Source organism: Peromyscus maniculatus, chromosome 4 (assembly GCF_049852395.1).
Source record: "Peromyscus maniculatus bairdii isolate BWxNUB_F1_BW_parent chromosome 4, HU_Pman_BW_mat_3.1, whole genome shotgun sequence".
NCBI classification, from domain to species: domain Eukaryota; kingdom Metazoa; phylum Chordata; class Mammalia; order Rodentia; family Cricetidae; genus Peromyscus; species Peromyscus maniculatus.
In genome coordinates, this window is record NC_134855.1 from 13,249,690 (window position 1) to 13,268,211 (window position 18,522).

Below are 18,522 nucleotides of genomic sequence, written 5' to 3' on the forward strand. Positions count from 1 at the left end.
GGAAACTCCCATGGTGCTCTGTTCCCGGGCAAACCAGAAGATGGCCTCAGAACAGGCAAGGGATGCCCTTGTCAAACAGACAAAGCCGGCAATGGGCAAAGCTGTCACCACCTGTGGCTCAGCTCTTACAACCAGCTCCAGGCTTCCTGCAGGCTACCCAGTGGCAAAGTTGATCCTTAGGTATTCCCAGGTTGCGCTGCCCAATGGCTGGGTTTGTGCCCAGGCTGTTAATAGCCTCTGTCTTTTCCTGTTACTTGCTTATGGCATTTGGTCTATGGCCTCAGGACCAGCAGCCAACCTCTCTGGAAGTGGGTGCCCTGGCTCCCTAACCGTGGATTAGCAAATTCCCATACCAGCCATTATGACAGGAACAGTCTCTGCTTGCACAAAGCAATGATGTGTGGTTTTGTCTCTTTTATGTTCTGCTTTGTGTGTGCTTACCTAATATATATTCATTTTTATAATATATTCAAATATTTGTATTAAAAGAAATGCGTGTTTGCTGCAAAAGGAAAATCAGTCCAGCTTTTCTTGGCTTACTGTGTGCAAACTAAAAACCCTTGACTCCTTGGCTGTGGTCTACATGCTCCTCTGCCGCCACACGGGACCTCAGTGTCCCTGTTCATGAGTGGTCCTCTTTTGTCCTTTGGCCTAACTCCAGCCCCCATGTTGGGGATGGGCTTCGGGGCTTCATCCGCTGTCACAAAGCCCTAGCCCCAGACTGGCTTTCTGGTCCAGACGTTTGCAGGGCATGGCTGTTGACTCACAGATCTACTGATTGGTTTGGCAGCAGGCCTGTGTGCCATCCACTGGTTCCCTCTGTTTTAGAGTTGCCTGGGCTGTACGCATTGAGTCGAAGGCTCTAGTGGCTGGCGGAGGAGGAGGGGGAGGGGGAGCAGGCATGTGAACAGGATTAAACTGCAGTGTGAGAAGGTTCTGTGTGGATGGCAGCATGGAGGCAGGTACTCCAGATGCTACGGAAATCACCTCCGGCTGGAGCAGTCAGGGAAGGCATCCTGGATGCAGTCAGAGCTGAACCCCCACTGGGTGGGTATATAGTCAAGGAAGCAGGTATTGCACAGAGGGCCGGACACTACTGCCGTTGCTGCAGGCAAGGGAGGCCATCTGGAGATGCTAGCTGACCACCAGTGGGCTCCAGAAATGCCCCTGATTTTTCTTTGAGGAAAAGAAAGCACCAGACGGGCCTAATCCCAGGTGCCTCGTTGGCTTCTGACTGTGTCTATATGAGTGTATTTGAGATCTCCACTCCTATGCTTTGGTTCCTAAGGCAGGCTTAGCCAACCTCCCGTTCCTGGCCCTGGCCAAAGGACCCTTTATGGCAGGCTCCCCCGTATCCCTGCCCAGTCAGTTCACTTGCTGCTGGACCACCCACCACGCCTGGCAGCACACCCCTTAGTGCTTGTTTGCTGTCCGTGTGCCAGGAGCATCAGGAGGCTAGGAGAGCAAGGCTGCAGAGCTCTGGGAGGCAATGGGAAGGATGCTGGGAGTACCATTAGCATGTGTCTGGGGTTCACCTTACAGTGTTTGAAATGTAATATTTATATTGTGTTTTCCAAATCCCTCCACTCAGGGCTGGCATGCACAGTCTCACTGGGAACATTCAGGAACTTCCCTAAGGCAAAATAAAGATGTTCACTTTTCCAGTTTATAGGCAGACACCCACTTGGGGTTCTTTTTTCTGAGCCCATTCCAGAGCCCCACAGTCCGGGCTGCTTACCCCAGGACTGGCACCATGCCCTCTATGTGTGAGAGGCCTTGATCACATCTCCTTTGAAAGGAGGCGGGGTGGGGCTGTGTGGGGCAGTCTGTGTCGCTTTCTCTAGAATTCGCTAGTCTTTGCCCACGTGGTTGGCATAAGGACTGTGGGGTGTTTACCTGTGTCTGGCGTTTGTTTGGTTAAAACACTCATTACGTGGGAAGCTCCTTATAAACCAACTCGCAGAATTAAAGAGTACAACCGTCTGTGATTTTTACCTTCCTGAGGCTTCCCACATGAGATGCCCTCTAATTACAAAACAAAACTCCATTGCAGAAGGCTGTTTCACGGCACAGTGTCTTGGGAAATCACTCTTGTAGTTGTTCATATTCCCACCAGTCTGTGTCTTCCTTTCTCCTGGGGAGCCATGTTTCACTGAAGAGGAGATAGGATGGGGAGAGAATAAGAGAGAGAGGAGTGGAGAAGCCTGGGAAGAGATGGGGTCTGCCATCAACCACACTCTTAGCAGTTACCTCGGACCTGCTGGTGGGAGTAGCCTGGTCACTAATCCTCCTTTTGCTCCAGTTTCCTGGCATATAAAGACAGGAGTGGTTTCCCTTCTGACATCAGGGATAATTCCAGGCCCCTGCAGGAGCATGGTGGAACCTGGCTGTAGATTCTGGAGTCTCTGGACTTGGATCAGGGAGAGAGGCTGCTGACCAGCTCCCATGCCATGTGGGCTGAGAAACTCAGACACCCTGCCGCAGCCCCTGGAGCCCTTCATGGAATGGATCCACCCTCTCAACCTCTGCTGTGCCCTGCTGTGCCCCACATGCTTGCTTCTGTGCATTTCTGGAACTCTCTGAGAGCCTTCCTCTGAGGTCTTCCCCCTGCTCCCCTCTGCCTGTCAGTGTCAGGTCTGTTCCCCTCTGGTCTGGTCTGCATCGAGGCTGGGAGGTCTTGAGGCCAGGTGCCACTCATTATGCCCCCCACCCCCACCCCAGCAGCCAGTAGAGCGCCTGGGACACAGTGGGCCCTATTATGGGTAGTTCCATGTGGAATGAGGGTCAATCCCATTTTCCAAAAGGTGCAGTGGCTAGTGTGTGGCCCTGAATGGCCTCCAGGTCAGGACAACCATTGTTAGAGCCAGAAGTGGCATCTGCCTTGGGAAAACTTGCCTCCCGCACCCATGTCCAGTGTCCTCAGAACAAAGGACCATCACAGGATGCAGCAGCCTGCCTATAGCCTCCAGGGCCTATTGCCTCATTTCAACTCTCCTGCCACAGAGCTGCCAGTGACAGAGGATGACTCAAGGTGGGGGAGCCTCACCCCATCAGACCCTGGGGTCAACACTGCCACTTCAGGACCATGAAGAGTTGTAAAATTATTTAATCTGCAAGATGGGCCTATTCAGCATGTTTCCGCTCACTTGAAAATCCCCAAAGCCTGGTTTGTCTGTTGGTTTGTTTGCCTTGTTTTGTTGTTGTTGTTGTTGTTGTTTATTTTGTTTTGTTTTGAGACAAGATCTCACTAGGTAGCCCAGGCTGTCCTCAATCTCAACACCGTCCTCTAACTTCTGGCTCCTGAGTAGTGATATTATAGATGTGTGTCACCACAGCCGGCTGAGCCCCATTCCATGAAATGAAAATGCTCCAGGCAGGTCTGTGCGGAGCCTTGCTGTTCAGGGCTGCTCCGGGTGGACGAGCCATGCCAGTCAGCTAAGTGAGGAGATGAAGGAGACAGTGGGGCCGAGGATGCGTGGTGGGCAGACAGCACAGGAATCTGGGGCTTGGCCCTACAGGGGTGTTGCAGGCGAGGACCTCATACGTCCTCTTCTAAGAGAACTTAGCGTGCTGCCAGGGAGGAGAAAGAGGCAGGGCCTCAGCTTGGTGTTAGAGGTCTTGCTGCCCTTCCCTCACCGCTGAGCAGGTTGGCTGACATCTGTGGCATGGCTGGGACCCCGGACCCCACTCTGTTCCTGTCTTCTTCCTGTGTGTCAGAATACAGCACAGACAGGCATGCAGACACACACACACACACACACACACACACACACACACACACACACACACACACACAGGGACAAATGCAGATACTCATGCATACAGCAGGCACATGCTGAGACATGCACATGGGGACACGTGCGGAGGCAGTCATGCACACACAGACATGAACAACAGGGGCAAATGCAGATACACACACAAACACACAGGTATACACAGACATGCATATGGGGACACATGCACATACATGACATGCACACAGTAGACACACGAAGAAACAACGAAAAACACAGCTGGCACACAGAGAGACATACACATGGGACACAAGCAGAAACACACATGCACACACAGACACAGAGCCATTCATAAGGGGACACTCTTAAACATATACATGCATACATGACCGACATGCACATAGCTGATATACAGAGACACACATGTACATATAGACACACACATGTGGACACATACATGAACACACACAGAGATGTGCACAAATATACCTATGTACACACATGGCATGCACCTAGCAGATACACAGATGTGCACTTGAGGACCAGCACAGACACACATACAAAAACACACATGCCCACACAGAGAAGACACCCAAACCAAGACATGCACATGGGGAAACACAAAATACACATAAACACACACAATAAGCACATGCATGTAATAGACACACAGAGGCATACACATACATACAACACATGTGCACAGAGCAAATGTAGCTCACTAGTAGCAAACTTGTTTAACATGCAAGAGGCCCTGAGTTCTATCTCCAGAAACACACACACACACACACACACACACACACACACACACACACACACACACACTCAAGAGAGAGAGAGAGATACACATGTGCGGACAGACATACACCTAGAGACACACGCAGCTCACCCTGTGCCCTCTGCAACCTTGGGACAGGAAGAAACACCATGCTTTGGAGACACTGTCTCGCTCCCATTCTGCAGGCACATGACCCAGGCTTCTAGAAGATTCTATGCCTCCTGGAGGACTGCTTTCACTTGGCTGTTTCAGCAACATGGCACCCTCATGTTCTCTGACCACCAGCTCCTAGGGAAGTTTCATCAGGCTCTGCCTTTTGGGTAGCAAAGGGCCCCTTGGATTCTCTCAGTCACCCTTGCTTTATTGTGCTTAGCACTTGTATCTCAGCCTGAGTAGCAAGGCTGATAGCTCACGTGTGTATTAGTCAGTTATTGGCATAGTGACTGTGTAACAAGCTGTCCTGACATTTGCCAAGAGAACAGCAAGCAAAGCTCTTCTTGCTTACAGGCCTATAGGTAGCTGGGGCTGTTCCACTCACTATGGGTGTCCAGTCTACACCCTCAGGGCTCTTCCACAGCTCCAGACTCCGAGTGTGTGCTTTCTGGATACATTATCTGGATCCCAGGAATGCATACTTCCTCAAGACTTTGCCTAGAACTGGGATGTGGTCCCTTTTGTCCCTGCTTCATTGGTTAAGTCATATGACCAAGGCCAAGGTCACCAAGGTAAGACTCTGCCACTCTTACGGTAGTGCAAGGTCCATTGTAGGGGAGGGAAGAAGCTTACTGGGTCTGTGTTTTTACAGAGTGCCCAGAAGTGGCTAGGCTCAAACCCCCCTGATGTGATATCATGAGCAGGTCTCACAGAGATGAAAGCTCAGAGCTGGCACCTGCTGTCTGGTCTGCCCCAGTTCCGCTAATCTGGAGAAGTGATGGGCGAGGAACAGGGAAGAGGCCCCTTTCCCTCACCTTCCCTCCAGTCTGAGCAGAGAGTGAGTGGGCTGGCCCGTGCTGGTAAAACTGATGGCCGGGGAAAGGAACCGGCTGGCATGAAGTGGCCACTTGATAAATGCTCATACAGGTAATGCTAGCATCGCTTTCCCAGGCTTGGCAGATACTTGGCCCTGAACAGACACTGGGGAGAGAGAGACTGGGCAGAGGAGTGAGGAGCCCCTCACCCTGCTGGCTCAAGGCTGAGTCCTGCTGGTGTGTCCACATGAGGACAGAGAGGAAGTCTGGGGTCACAGGGAGGAAGGAAGTAGGAGGGAGGTGGGGTGGGGAGGGGGGAAGGGGAGTCATGTCTCTCCCAGCAGAGCCTGAGTGTGTAAGAAGCAAGAGGAAGAAGACACTTCCTGTCCCATGGCTGCAGAGGACACAGGGTAGGGAGATAATAGCATCTCAGGCCACTGCACATGGTGCATAGGCCCTGTACTGGGAAGGTGCCCGGGGGATGGATCGGCATTGGTCAAGAGAGCTCCCCAAAGGCCAGTCTAAGCTGAGACCGGAGGAAGGAGCTGACGCAGTGGTAAGGCCTGAGGTGGTTCTGGGGAGATGGGGTGGCAGGTGGAAGCAAGGAGACAGTGAGGACTCGGTGCAGGCGAGGCCCTGAGGGACCGGAATGGAGAAGAGTATGAGTCCAGCCAGGGAGACATGACCCGGGCAGACAAGTGGAATACAAGTGAAAGTGAGGGAAGGGCCTGTCGCAGGGGACACCAGCCCTGCCGTTCACCAGACGAGGGTTCTGCTGTCAGGGCACCTCTGTCTGAGCTGACCAGCCTGAGGTGTGGCCCTGAAAGGACCTGAGGTTCATGTCACTCCTCTGCTGTTTGCAGTGACTTGGGTACCTCTTCCTAGTTTCCCACCTGTGAAATAAGCCAAACTGGGACTCTCTGACCCGAGAACCCAGCCTAAACCTTCGGAGCATCAAAAACAACAGACTTTACTCCAGCGTAGTTACAGGGCCGAGTGCAGGACTGAGGAGAGCCCCGCCCTCCTGTCTCAACACCTGGGGCACCTCTGTAGCCATGGAAACTACAAGTGACCTTAGGAACAACTAAAATGTATTTTTCCTGGTTCACTTTTTAAAAATATTGACAGGTTTTCTTCTGCATGCTTATGCCTCAGTGACAGGTGAGGCTTAAGAACAAAGGCGTGTGTGTTCAGATCACTGTGCCCAGCACACCTCACTCCCCGCCCCTATTCTTTGGTGAAGGTATTCAGAGACACTGCTCTCAGCCTGGGCCTCTTCCAAAATACACATACCACCAGCTCCCATGTGAGCAGAGTATATATGCCACTCAGACCCTGGGAGGCTGGGTTTTGTGAGGGTTAAAGTCCTCACAGGAAACCCTGGGCTAGTCTGCCTGGACATTGCCCCTTGCCCAGATTGGGCCACTAGACTGAAAGTAAAAAATCCGCCAGTGTCAGCTCCAAAGCCATGCATCCTGCAAGGGGCTGGGTCACTGCGGCCCTGTACTCCAGGACCTTGTCTCTTGGGTGTCGCAGGGGCGGTCAGTTCTGAAGTCATCGCAGACTTACCATTCATTTTGGAAAGAATTTTGGTTTTTTTCCTGTATAGAAAGTTCCAGGTTGCTGGATTGTTTTTGTGTTTAACTGATTGGCACCGCCATTCCCCTGTCTCTGACCTGTCACTGCCTCCAGCCCAAAGTCTGCTGTCATTCTTGCCTCCATTCCCGAGTGCCCTGAGTCTTCGTGCTGTGTGTTTTTAGGCTGTCTCTGGATATTGCAGGCATGTTCTTGGCTCTTGTTTCCTTTAAGGCCCTCCTGTTGGCAGTTTGTTGAGCTTTGGGGAATCTAAAGGCTTATTATTGTTATCCTGATTGAAAACTTCCTTTTTAAAAATTTCTAGTGTGTGTGTGTCTGTGTGTGTGTGGGGGGTATGCACGCTGGTGCATGTGCCTGTGCACACATGCAGGTCAGAGAACAACTTTTGGGATTAGTACTCTTCTTCCACCTTTGCATGGGTTCTGGAAATTGATCTCAAGCCACCAGGCTCATGCAGCAAGTGTCTTTACTCCCTGATCCATGCCGCTGGCCCCCCCAGTTTGGAAAATATCCAGCCTATCTTCTGATCATCTTCCTGGGGATTCATCACCCAGATAGCGTGCCACCTGCAGTTTCCACATCTTAGGGGGCTCTGTCTGTTCTTTATTTACGTGTGTTCTATCTCCGTGTTTCATTTTGCATCGTTTCCATTGCCATCAGTGGTTCCCCGGCCTTGCCTTCTGTGTCTAACCTGACATTAATCGGAGTGGTTGTATATTTGTCTTTTTTGACATTGTTACTTCTTTACCTGCCGGACTTTGTTCTGTTTCTTTTACCTCTGATTGTCCCTGGGTTTTCCCTAGTGTTTTGAACTATAGGACACAGTAACTATTAGCACTCACATCTCCCTGGTCTGTCGCCTGACCTGCCTCTGGTTAGTGTCCCTGGCTGGACTTTCTCTTCACTGTGGGTTGTCTGCTTTTCTGACACGAGATAATTGTTTCCTGGGTGCCACGTGTTGTGGATTTTTACCTTGCTGGGAGCTTAGGTATTTGTGTATTTCAATACGTTCTTATGCCAGCAGGATGGCTCAGTGGGTAAATGTGCTCGCTGGCAAGCCTGATGGCCTGAGTCCAATCCCTGGGACCCACATGATGGAAGCAGAGAACTGACTCTGTAAGTTGTCCTTGGACCCTCATATGCATACTTTGTCGTGTGTGTGTGTGTGTGTGTGTGTGTGTGTGTGTGTGTGTGTGTGTGTGTGTGTGTTCAGTTCCACTGAACCTAGAACTCACCACTGAGGTCTCCCGCTGAACCTGGAACTCACTCCTGAGTTCTCCCACTGAACCCGGAACTCACTACTGAGTTCTCCCACTGAACCTGGAACTCACTACTGAGTTCTCCCACTGAACCTGGAACTCACTACTGAGTTCTCCCGCTGAACCTGGAACTCACTCCTGAGTTCTCCCACTGAACCCGGAACTCACTACTGAGTTCTCCCACTGAGCCTGGAAGTCATTACTGAGTTCTCCCGCTGAACCTGGAACTCACTACTGAGTTCTCCCACTGAACCTGGAACTCACTACTGAGTTTTCCCACTGAATCTGGAACTCACTACTGAGTTCTCCCACTGAATCTGGAACTCACCACTGAGTTCTCCCGCTGAACCTGGAACTCACCACTGAGTTCTCCCACAGAGCCTGGAACTCTCTACTGAGTTCTCCCACTGAATCTGGAACTCACTACTGAGGTCTCCCACTGAACCTGGAACTCATTACTGAGTTCTCCCACTGAACCTGGAACTCACCACTGAGTTCTCCCACTGAACCTGGAACTCACTACTGAGTTCTCCCACTGAACCTGGAACTCATTACTGAGTTCTCCCACTGAACCTGGAACTCACCACTGAGTTCTCCCACTGAACCTGGAACTCACCACTGAGTTCTCCCACGGAGCCTGGAACTCACCACTGAGTTCTCCTGCTGAGCCTGGAACTCACTGACTGACCTGGAAGCCCCAGGGATCGTTGTCTCCACTTCCCCAGCACTGGAATTAAAGGCAGACGCCACCATGCGCAGATTTCCCCTACGTGCTAGGGATCAAATTCAGTTCTCATGCTCACACAATAAGCTTGTTACCCAGCTGAGCTCCGTCTCCCAGCCCCAGACTGAGCTTTTCTGACGATTGGATCCACTGAGCTCTGCATGCTCTGGGCCTTTGTGCCTGACATGCTCTTTGTGGGATGCTCTCTCCCTCATCACCCCCTCCCCGGTTCACCTTCAGGGCTTGGCATCCTGCCTGCCCCCTCCTCGCTCCCTTCTCCCTGTTAGCACCTTCCACTCTCCCTCATTCCACTCCCTAGTATTAATGTATGTTCACATTGCCACGAGACTAAACCAGCAAAAGGGGGGTGTCTTAGTCAGGGTTACTATTGCTGCGATGAAACGCTGTGACCAAAAAGCTAGTTGGGGAGGAAAGGGTTTGTTTGGCTTCCATTTCCACATGGTAGTCCATCAAGCCAGGGCAGGAACTCGAACAGCGCAGGAGCTGGTGCAGAGCCATGGAGGGGTGCTGCTTACTAGCCTACTCACCTGACTTGCTCAACCTGCTTTCTTATAGAACCCAGGACCTCCAGCCCAGGGATAACACCACCCACAATGGACTGGGCCCTCCCCCCATCAATCACTAATCAAGCAAATGCCCTATAGCTGGATCTTATGGAGGCATTTTCTCAATTGAGGAGCCCTCCTTTCAGATAACTCTAGCTTGTGTCAAGTTGACATAAAACTATCCAGCACAGGATAGGGACATGGATCCAGGTCCAGGATGTGCTGGAACTGAGTGAGTAGGTTCTACTGTCAAATTGTAGGTAGATGTCTAAGGCCTTGACACCCTGGAAGTGCCTGATCTCATCTGAATTGTGGGTAGATTTTAAATGCCAAGTGTATGGTGTGGACAGTGAGGGCTGCTGGGTTCTGGAGGAGGGATCGAGGGTGGGATTCAGGAAGACAAGCTCAAGGAACTGGCTGAATGATGGCTTTGAATGAGGAGCTGAGCTGGAGGGAATTCAGGGATGACCAGCAAAGTCCCCAAGACAAGAAAAACAAATTACTAGGGTTGTGGTTGGCAGGCTGGGGAATAAGCGCCTACCTAGAAGAATGCAAGGGTCCTGGAGGATACTGAGGCTCCAAGCAGAACAGAGTGGGGATGGGAAGGGAGGGCAACCATAGAGAGCCTAGGAACACAGATATCTGGGCCTAGGACCTGCAGTTCTGTGCTCAGAGACCGGTGGGGACACAATAGGAGAAGGCATGCTGCAGAGAAAACCAAGGGAGCTGTTCTGGAAACTAAGCTGCAGCCTGTCGAGGCTGTTCTTATGCACAGAAAACAGAGCATCCCCACCCATCACCCTGCAGACCCCCGGGGGCTGAGCACCCCTCCCACAGCAGCTCCTGTCCTCTCGACTTAACTCCTGTGCTAGGTCTGGGGAAGTGACTGTGACCAAAACAGACCTGCCAGGAAATCAGGCTTTGCAAAGGAAATAGAGAGGGGAAGTCAGTGGGTACCACCAAGGCCAGACCATGGCTGCACATGAGGCCTGAGCTAGGGATGTGTCCAGTCTGCCCAATAGCTCTGCTCCCTGGGGCTCCACAGGCAGGAGGACTGCGTCCCCCCCATCACCAGACACCCAACATAGTCCAGTGCTCATCACACAGTCAGCATGAGATATGGAGAGGGGCCATCTAAAGAGCAGCATAATCACTCTGTCCTAAAACGAGGGACAGAGCCAGGGGTGGTGGCATATCCCTGTCATCCCAGCACTCGGGAGGATGAAACAAGAGGATCCTGAGTTTGAGGCCAACTTGGGCTACACAGAAAGCTCCAGGCCAGCCTGGGCTGCATAGTTAGATCCTGCCACAGTAGATAAAATAAGATGAGGTACCAGGACACACGCATACTATGATAGGAGGAATGTCCAAATTTCTCTTCGGGTCTTTCTGATACCCAGGCAGACATGATGTCAAGCTGTCCAGAGCTGTGCGGGGAAAGATGTCATTCACAGGCTTGAGCATGGGCTGCCTGGAGCACAAGGCCCCTTGAGGTGGTGGGCATAGCCAATGCCCAGGCCTGGTGCCCACCACATAGGTGTGGTTTTGTGCAAGGTTGAAGAGACAGGGTTGTTTCCCAGGAGGGCTGCCTGCTGTGACAATATTCACTCCGACCTGTGAGCTCTAACGCCTATCCATCCCCCGGCCTGCCTGGAGCAGCTCTTTTCCAAAGCCCTCTTCACCTGCTGACTGATGCCTGCGTTACTTGAATGGACTCGGCTCTCATTCCATTTACGTCTGCTCCCACCCAGCCTTTCCACTGCCCCCTACCCACAGCCAGGGTTGGACCCAGTATCCAACCAGAGACCTATGCTTACACTCAATGATTGATTGGCCCCTTGTCTGGAGAAACGAGAAGCCCTGGGGGAAGCCAGAGGCCGAGGCACAGTCCTGCTGCAGCCCCAGCCCCAAGTAAAAATCCGGACAGTTGTAGTCACAGCCACAGCCCAGATCCAGCACCACTCCCCGCCCCAGTCTCAGACCCAGCCTCTCTCTAGCCCTAATCCCAGCTGGAGCCCAACACCCGGACGCAGCTCAGCCATACTGCTTTTTCCCGGCTGTGCACCCTTGGCAAGTGACGTTGCTTCAGGAACTGGTTCCTTGTCCTGTAAGAGGAGGTCACTGACTCTAGTTCCGGGCACGGTGGTGAGGCACTCTCCTTTGCACTGTGAAGGCTTAAATAGTCACCACACCAGTGTTAAAGGCAAAGAAACTGAGATGTCTTGGGCAGACACCACACACAGGCATTTATAAAGTACCTGCTGTCTGCCAGGGCCTGTGTCTCAGGGTGAGGCCGTGGTGCAGGGTTTCCCAATGGCACACAGCTTGCAAGGACCAGAAGCAGCTCTGCTCAGACCTCCTTCTTCCCTCCCCTTCTGGTATGTGACCCTCTCCATGAATTCATCCACTGGGTACCCCATAGTGAGGCCTCTCCTCAGGCAACCCAGGGGAGGGCTCCGCCCTGAGGCTCCCACATTCAGAGCTGTCCCTGTTCCCTTATGCAAGAGGAAGTCTGAGAGACAGGAGCTTGCTAGAACACTTTCCCCACATGCAGGAAGCCCTGGGTTCAGTCATCAGCGATGCATAAACCGGGTATGGTAGTTCATGTCTGTAATCCCAGTGCTCAAGAGGTGAAGGCAAGAGGAGCAGAAGTTCAAGGTCATCTCTGGCCAGCCTGGGAAACAAATAAACAAACAAACACGTCACCAGGAGGTGCTGGCACACTGCCACCCCAACCACATACTCGGCTTCCGGTGGCTCTGCCTCACCACACACAGACGTTTATAAAGTACCTGCCGTCTGCCAGGGCCTGTGTCTCAGGGTAAGGCCATGATGCAGCCCTTGTGGAGCCTGTGGCATTAGGGAATCGAGCCTGGAAAAGCTGGCGGCCAGACATAAAGCAGAGCTACGAGGAGAGACATGGGAGAGCTTTCCGATCAGAGGGAGCTAGCCACCTGCATGTCCAGCGCTGACCTGAAGCAGAGGCGGCCGGCCAGGCCTGAGAGGGAACAGAGCCCAGACCCAAGGAGTAAGGCCTGTATTCTGGGGGCACTGTCGGCCTGGACCTGCCTTGGGTCTCTTTGTTTAGCACAGGGTTCTTAGAGTGTGGCCTCTGAACTGGTTGCGTCAGCATCCTCAGAGCTGGCGAAGTGTGCCTGGTCCCCACTCAGAAGCCTCGAAGATAGAGCCAACCACCCCGATACAGGACCCTGGGGGAAGGTAGATAGACCATGGCTGGGGACTGACTGTGTCCCCAGCAAGTAACAAGCTAGGGAGGGGACAGGAAAAAGGGAGCACTGGATGTGTCTTGTTCAGTTTCTGTCCTCCAGTTTCCCAGGACCTGAGCCTCCTGGGAAGGTTAAGTGCGGTGTGTTCCCCGACCAAAACTGCCTGGCGTGCAGTGAGCCTCAGTTCTAAGTGACTGTCAAGCCTGCCATGGTGGTAGATTGAAGGCAGCAGGGCAGGGGCCAAAGCCAAGGTGTGGTTAAACCTCTTCTTAGAAGACCGATGGCCTGCAGTGCCACCCCTTGGCAGGTATGGCAGCAGCTGATGCAGTGCCTCAGGGTAGCCTGAAGTTGGCGAAGGCGGCGGGGAAGCCGAGAGGGGGTGCTAGGCCTTCGTTAACAGCCCAGAATGCCCCAGGCTTGGCCTAACCATCTTTTCAGGGCTTTGCAGGGATGCTGGGGGAGTCCACATGCTGAAGCAGAGTGATGAGTCCCAGAGCCAGCCCCCTCTCAGGGTCCCGGCACATTCATTTTCCCAAAGGCACGGGGGGGGGGGGCAGTGTCCAGTGACCCTCTCATCCCTGCTCCACACATGCTCTGCAGCCACTCTGCATCAGGGCCACTCACAGAGGGGTCCCCAGCACAGCCCGGAATTCCTGGCTGGAGTCAGAGTTCTGAACCACACTGCCAGCTGGAGTTTGGAGGTTTTCCTGCATCCCCAGGACTGTCAGGCAGAGGTAGCAGGTCAGGCAGAGGTCCAGTAAATGTAGTGTGAGTGGGTGTGTCTGGTCCAAATGCCCAGGTGGGTCTGAACCAGAGGTCAGGCAAGCTGAGAGGGGACTGTGGACCTGTTCCATCACCCACCGATTCGTCTCGGACTAGGGCAGGCGGAGACTAACAGGATGGCACTCACTCAGCTCCGACTTCCCCTTACCACTGAGCTGATAGCCTCCCTTTCCACAGCCATCACGTTACAGGGGCCAGGAGCCAGGCCTTTCCAGCCCTGCAGGCCTCACATCATTGAGCCCTTGGGGTACATCCATGGGGGTCTCGGGGCCTCACTTCAGGCCGGTGAGGGCTCGCTGAAATAGGACTTGAACTTGAGACACCTGGACATGGGCCCTGGCCAGGCTTGTGCCCGCCTTTGCTTTTCTCTTTGTGAAGACGTTCCAGCCGTACATAACATGCTGTGAGGCTAAGAAGTGGGGTGCTAACGGTTCCAGGCATTCGGGCCTGGCGCCCTCCAGCCCACTGTCTGAACCGAGAGTCTCACGGAGCTCTTGGGAGAGGAAGTTGCAATTTAAAAATAAAAACAAACAAACAAGAAACACCACCAGAAAACCAACAGCAGCAGCATAAAGGGTTTGAAACAAGACCTCTGGACCTTGTTATTTTGAAGGGAAAGAAACTGCATCCCCAGAAAGGCCCTGAACTGACGGCAGCGCTTTTGATTTGTGCCTTCAGGAGACACTGGGAACAGGCAGGTGAGGGCAGGGGCCACAGAGGTTAGACCACCACCACCACCACACACACACACACACACACACACACACACACACACACACACACACACACACACACACACACACACACACACAGGATGCCACTGCCACACTCAGAACCCTGTGGTGTTTTCCCCCACTAACCCAGCCCACACAATTGCATACTGATGCAGCCCCCACTATATGCTACAGTACTGCCCCCTTGTGGCCGGAGGACTGCCAACAGGTGAGAAGCCAGTTTTGTTTGTCTTTGCTGAGATGAAGGTCCCCCTGTCCTCACACTTGCAGGCGCTGGACCTGGGGACCAGTGAAGACATCCGCTCTGAGTAGCATGCTCCCCTCTCTCACTTGTATCTCTACTGCGATCTCTGACTGTGTGTGCTTTTCTTTCCAAATGCTGAGCCATGCTGTTTCCTGTGTGTAGAATGGGCTGCTAACAGCCCTGCCTGGGTGTCCTAGGGACTGAAGGAGGCGGTGGAGGGTATCACATATCCCCTGGTGTAGAAACTAACTATGGGATGTGTGCTTACTGTTAGGAAGAGTCGCTGGGGACACAGCCGGAGTGAGGCGGTGACCTGTAGGGCTGTGAGGGGTTGGGAAGCGCAGTGGAGCCACACGATAGTGATGCTACAGCCCCAGGCTGGGCGATTGCCCATGCCTGGGATGTTTCTGAGCATCCTTCCATTGAGGAGTGGTTAGAATCAGCAAGGCTGGCAGTTGAATGGCTGGCTACAGAGATGGAAGTCAACTGCATGGGTGCTCCAGGACAGGGCTGTGGCCATTGCAGAGCACCGGGAGGTGGGGGGGGGGGACCTCTGGGCACTTCTCTAGCAGCAGCTGAGCTCAGCTTCCAGAAGCCTCTCTGTGGTGGTGTGAATGAATATGGCTCCATAGGCTCTCAGGGAGTGGCACTATTGGAAGATGTGGCCTTGTTGGAGTAGGTGTGGCCTTGTTGGAGGAAGTATGTCACTCTGGGTGGGCTTTGAGGTCTCAGAAGCTCAAGCCAGGCCTAGTGTGTCTCATTCTCTTCCTGCTGCCTGTGGATCCAGATGTAGGACTCTCAGCTCCTTCTGCAGCACCACGTCTGCCTGCATGCCGACATGCTTCCCACCATGACAATAATGAAACCTCTGAAGCTGTAAGCCACCGCAATTAACTGTTTTCCTTTATAAGAGTTCCCATGCTCATGGTGTCTCTTCATATCAGTAGAAACCCTAACTAAAACATTGTCCTTTGCCGTGTTCACACCTGCATTTCCTCCTACCCCAAGCCTGGAAGCAGTTCGCCCCTCACTGAAGCAAAGCTCCTTTTTCCGTGGGGCAGAGCCACCCCTCTGCCAGAGGGAGTGAACTTTACCCTCCTATGTCACTTAGTGCTGCCCCTGGTGCCCCGCTTGTGGGCACGGCCCACACAGTGTCAGCCTCAGCCTCAGGCCACAGCTCCAGCCTGACCGCCAACAGTGGTCACTTTTAAATCAGGTTCTTCAGCCCCAGGCGGGGACTTCTCACTTTTCTCCCTGATTGTGTGCAGTGGGGGATCAGATGGGATAGGCTCAAGATTCCCTTCAAAGTCGCGTCTCTCACTTTCCTTTGTTTTTACCACTCGAGTGCATGCGTGTGTGCGTGCGCGTGTGCGTGTATGTGTGTGTGTGTGTGCGTGTGCATGTTCGTACGTGCGTGCGTGCGTGCGTGTGTGCGCCTGTGGAGGCCAGATGTTCACATCAAGTGTCTTCCTCTAGTTTTCCACCTTATTTCACTGAGTCTCCAGTTTGCCGATACCACTAGACGACCCGGCCAGCTCTCCCCAGCACTGGGATTATAGACTGAGCCACCACGCAAGGCTCCGACATGCGTGCTGGGGGCCAGACTCCGGTCCCCGTGCCCTCCCAGCAAGCACTTTGCCCGCTCAGTCATCTTCCCAGCCCTCCCCTTCCCTCTTGCTTTCCTCCTGCCTCCTCCATCTTGTTCTCTCCATCTCCCTCTACCTCAGAGAGACCCAAGAGACCCTTACACAAAGGCCCAGTCTAGGAAACTGAGTCCTGCATCAGGAGGCTCCTGGAGCAAACCCACCAAAACTGCGCCCAGCAGGCTACAGCCGTGCCCATGGGGCCAGTACCTGCCCACCCACGACGTCAGCTGCAGCCCTCAGCTGGTAGCAACACTTCCTCTGTACCCTACCTAACCTGCTCTCTCTCTGTACCCAAGCTTGGCTCCTTTACTGTGGCCCTGGGATGGGGAGTGGGTTCTCTGGGGTTCAGGCAGAATGGAGACTTTTTTCATGAGATTTGAGGCAACCCCAGCTGTGGATGGATCTTTAGAAGTGGGAAGCAAGCTCAGCTCTCTCCGGTTTCCTGCTTCCCTCCCAGCCTGAGCTTCCTCTCCAGGGTGAGAGAGAGCACACCCTGGAGATGCATGGTTTCTTCTCTGCTCCTGTCTGTACCTCCCTCTGGGCTCTCCTGCCCCGCTCTGAGCCACACCCATGTGGGCAGGGACAGGACTTCTGCCTTGGGAATCCTCTGTCTGTGTGGTTCTTTGGCTTTGGGCCAGCTGGAGCTGGTCAGCATGTGGCCTTCCCGAGTGGACTCCACAAGGCTTTGAGCTCCAGGAAGTTTCCTCCAGGTACATAGTCTCAGAGTCCATTTTGTGCAGGCAGCTCTGCTTGCCTGGTTGGTGGTCTCACCCTCCTGGCCTGTGTATTCCTACAGAATGCGAGTCGGGTCGTCTCTGCAGAGATGTGTGGAGGCCTAGGGTGCATCTGCTGACTGGTTCACTCTGCCACCAGGGAAGACCACCCACCTAGGGGGAGCCCGAAGGTGAAATGGGCTCAGCCCGCCAGTCATGGCCAGGCTCAGAGGTCTGGGCTTACTTTGAGCTATTCAGCTGGGATCTGAGAAAGTCTTCCACCTATGATACCCTGGAGATGGCTGGTGGAATGTATGGGTCCCTATGCTCCTTCTAGGGGACCCTTAAGGAGTGCAGACCGCCAATCAGGCAAGCTCTGGACATCCCCTTGTTCCCTGTGCCAACAGCTTCTTAACCAACCCTGGGCCTAGGTTTATTAATCCCCTTGTTGTGGACATTTTCTGGGGTCCTCTACAAATCATGAGCCCCTGGGAATCTTCCTGGGTCCTCGGGGGCACTGTTCAGGCTCAGCAGTGCCAGGGGACACATTCCAACGCTGCTGGCATGCTCTCCAGCCAGCCGCCTCCTGTCAGCCCTTCCCTTGTGGTGGGCTCTGGTTAGTGTCTCTGAGACCAACCCAGCCACACAGAGCTGCTGAACACTTTCCCATCTATTTATTATTGAACGAACACAGGAATCTGGGAGCCTGCAGAGCGTGAAATTGGGAACAAATGCAGAGGAGGTCTAGACAGGAACCCTGCAGGCCGCTCTCTGCTCGCTCAGGACCGCAGGGCCCTCGGGCTTCCAGGTAGCAGAAATTCTTGTAACCAGACAGATGTGTTTGGGGGAGGGAAAGGGTTCTGAGTCCCTATAAGCCCTTGCCCAGACTCTGGCAAGGAAAAGAGGCTGTGAGGCAGCCAGCCTGGATTCCCAGACAGAGCCAACCTTCTCTGTCCCGGCCTCAGTTTCTCCATCTGGAAGGAAGCAGTAATACCTTCACTGGGATGGAAGAGACCTTCATTAAACCACCAAATTTTGGGATCCCATGATGCCCCACTGTGGCCTGGGGCAGCTGTGTTTGCCAGGCCCTCAATTCTGGTACCCTGTGGTGTTGAAAGTCCCTAGGTCCAGTGAGGCAGCTGGATTTTTCCCCTGGCTCCAGAGCACTGGCCTTCACAAAGCCTTCCTATGTGCCCTGTACCCTGTGGGACACTGGCAGGGGCCAATGTGGGGTGCAAGAGTCTTCTAAGGCTGAGGAGACAGAGTGGGCACAGTGAACGGAGCAGAGAAAGGAGTGGGTTAAACCCAGGATGCACAGTCCAGATGGCAGCTACGTGGGGGGCTCCTGCCAGAGGAGGGAGCTCACGGGAGGAGGCAGGTGGAGGCGTCTGGTTCTGCTGCCAGGTGTTTCCTGCCTTGTCCCCGCCCCCGACGCTTGGGCCTCTACACAGGAGACAACGGGAGCTTGTAACATGGCTATTCTCCAGGCTGGCTGCCGAGACATGGGTTATGAGAAACATACTGTCACTCACCAGAACCACCACCCCTCC

The 18,522-nt window shown here is 53.6% G+C and overlaps 1 protein-coding gene across 2 annotated transcripts in view; it reads left to right on the forward strand.

Annotated features, from left to right (window-relative positions):
• The window catches only part of Fam163b (family with sequence similarity 163 member B), a 34,297-nt gene that overhangs the window by 4,144 nt on the left and 11,631 nt on the right, over positions 1-18,522 (forward strand). The window contains exon 1 of one of the 2 annotated variants that reach the window (XM_042275071.2): positions 5,832-6,036. The exons of the other annotated variant lie outside the window; for it this stretch is intronic. The gene's annotated coding sequence lies outside the window, so the exon portion shown is untranslated. Of the gene's footprint in view, positions 1-5,831; positions 6,037-18,522 lie in introns of those variants that run through there. 2 annotated transcript variants of the gene reach the window in all.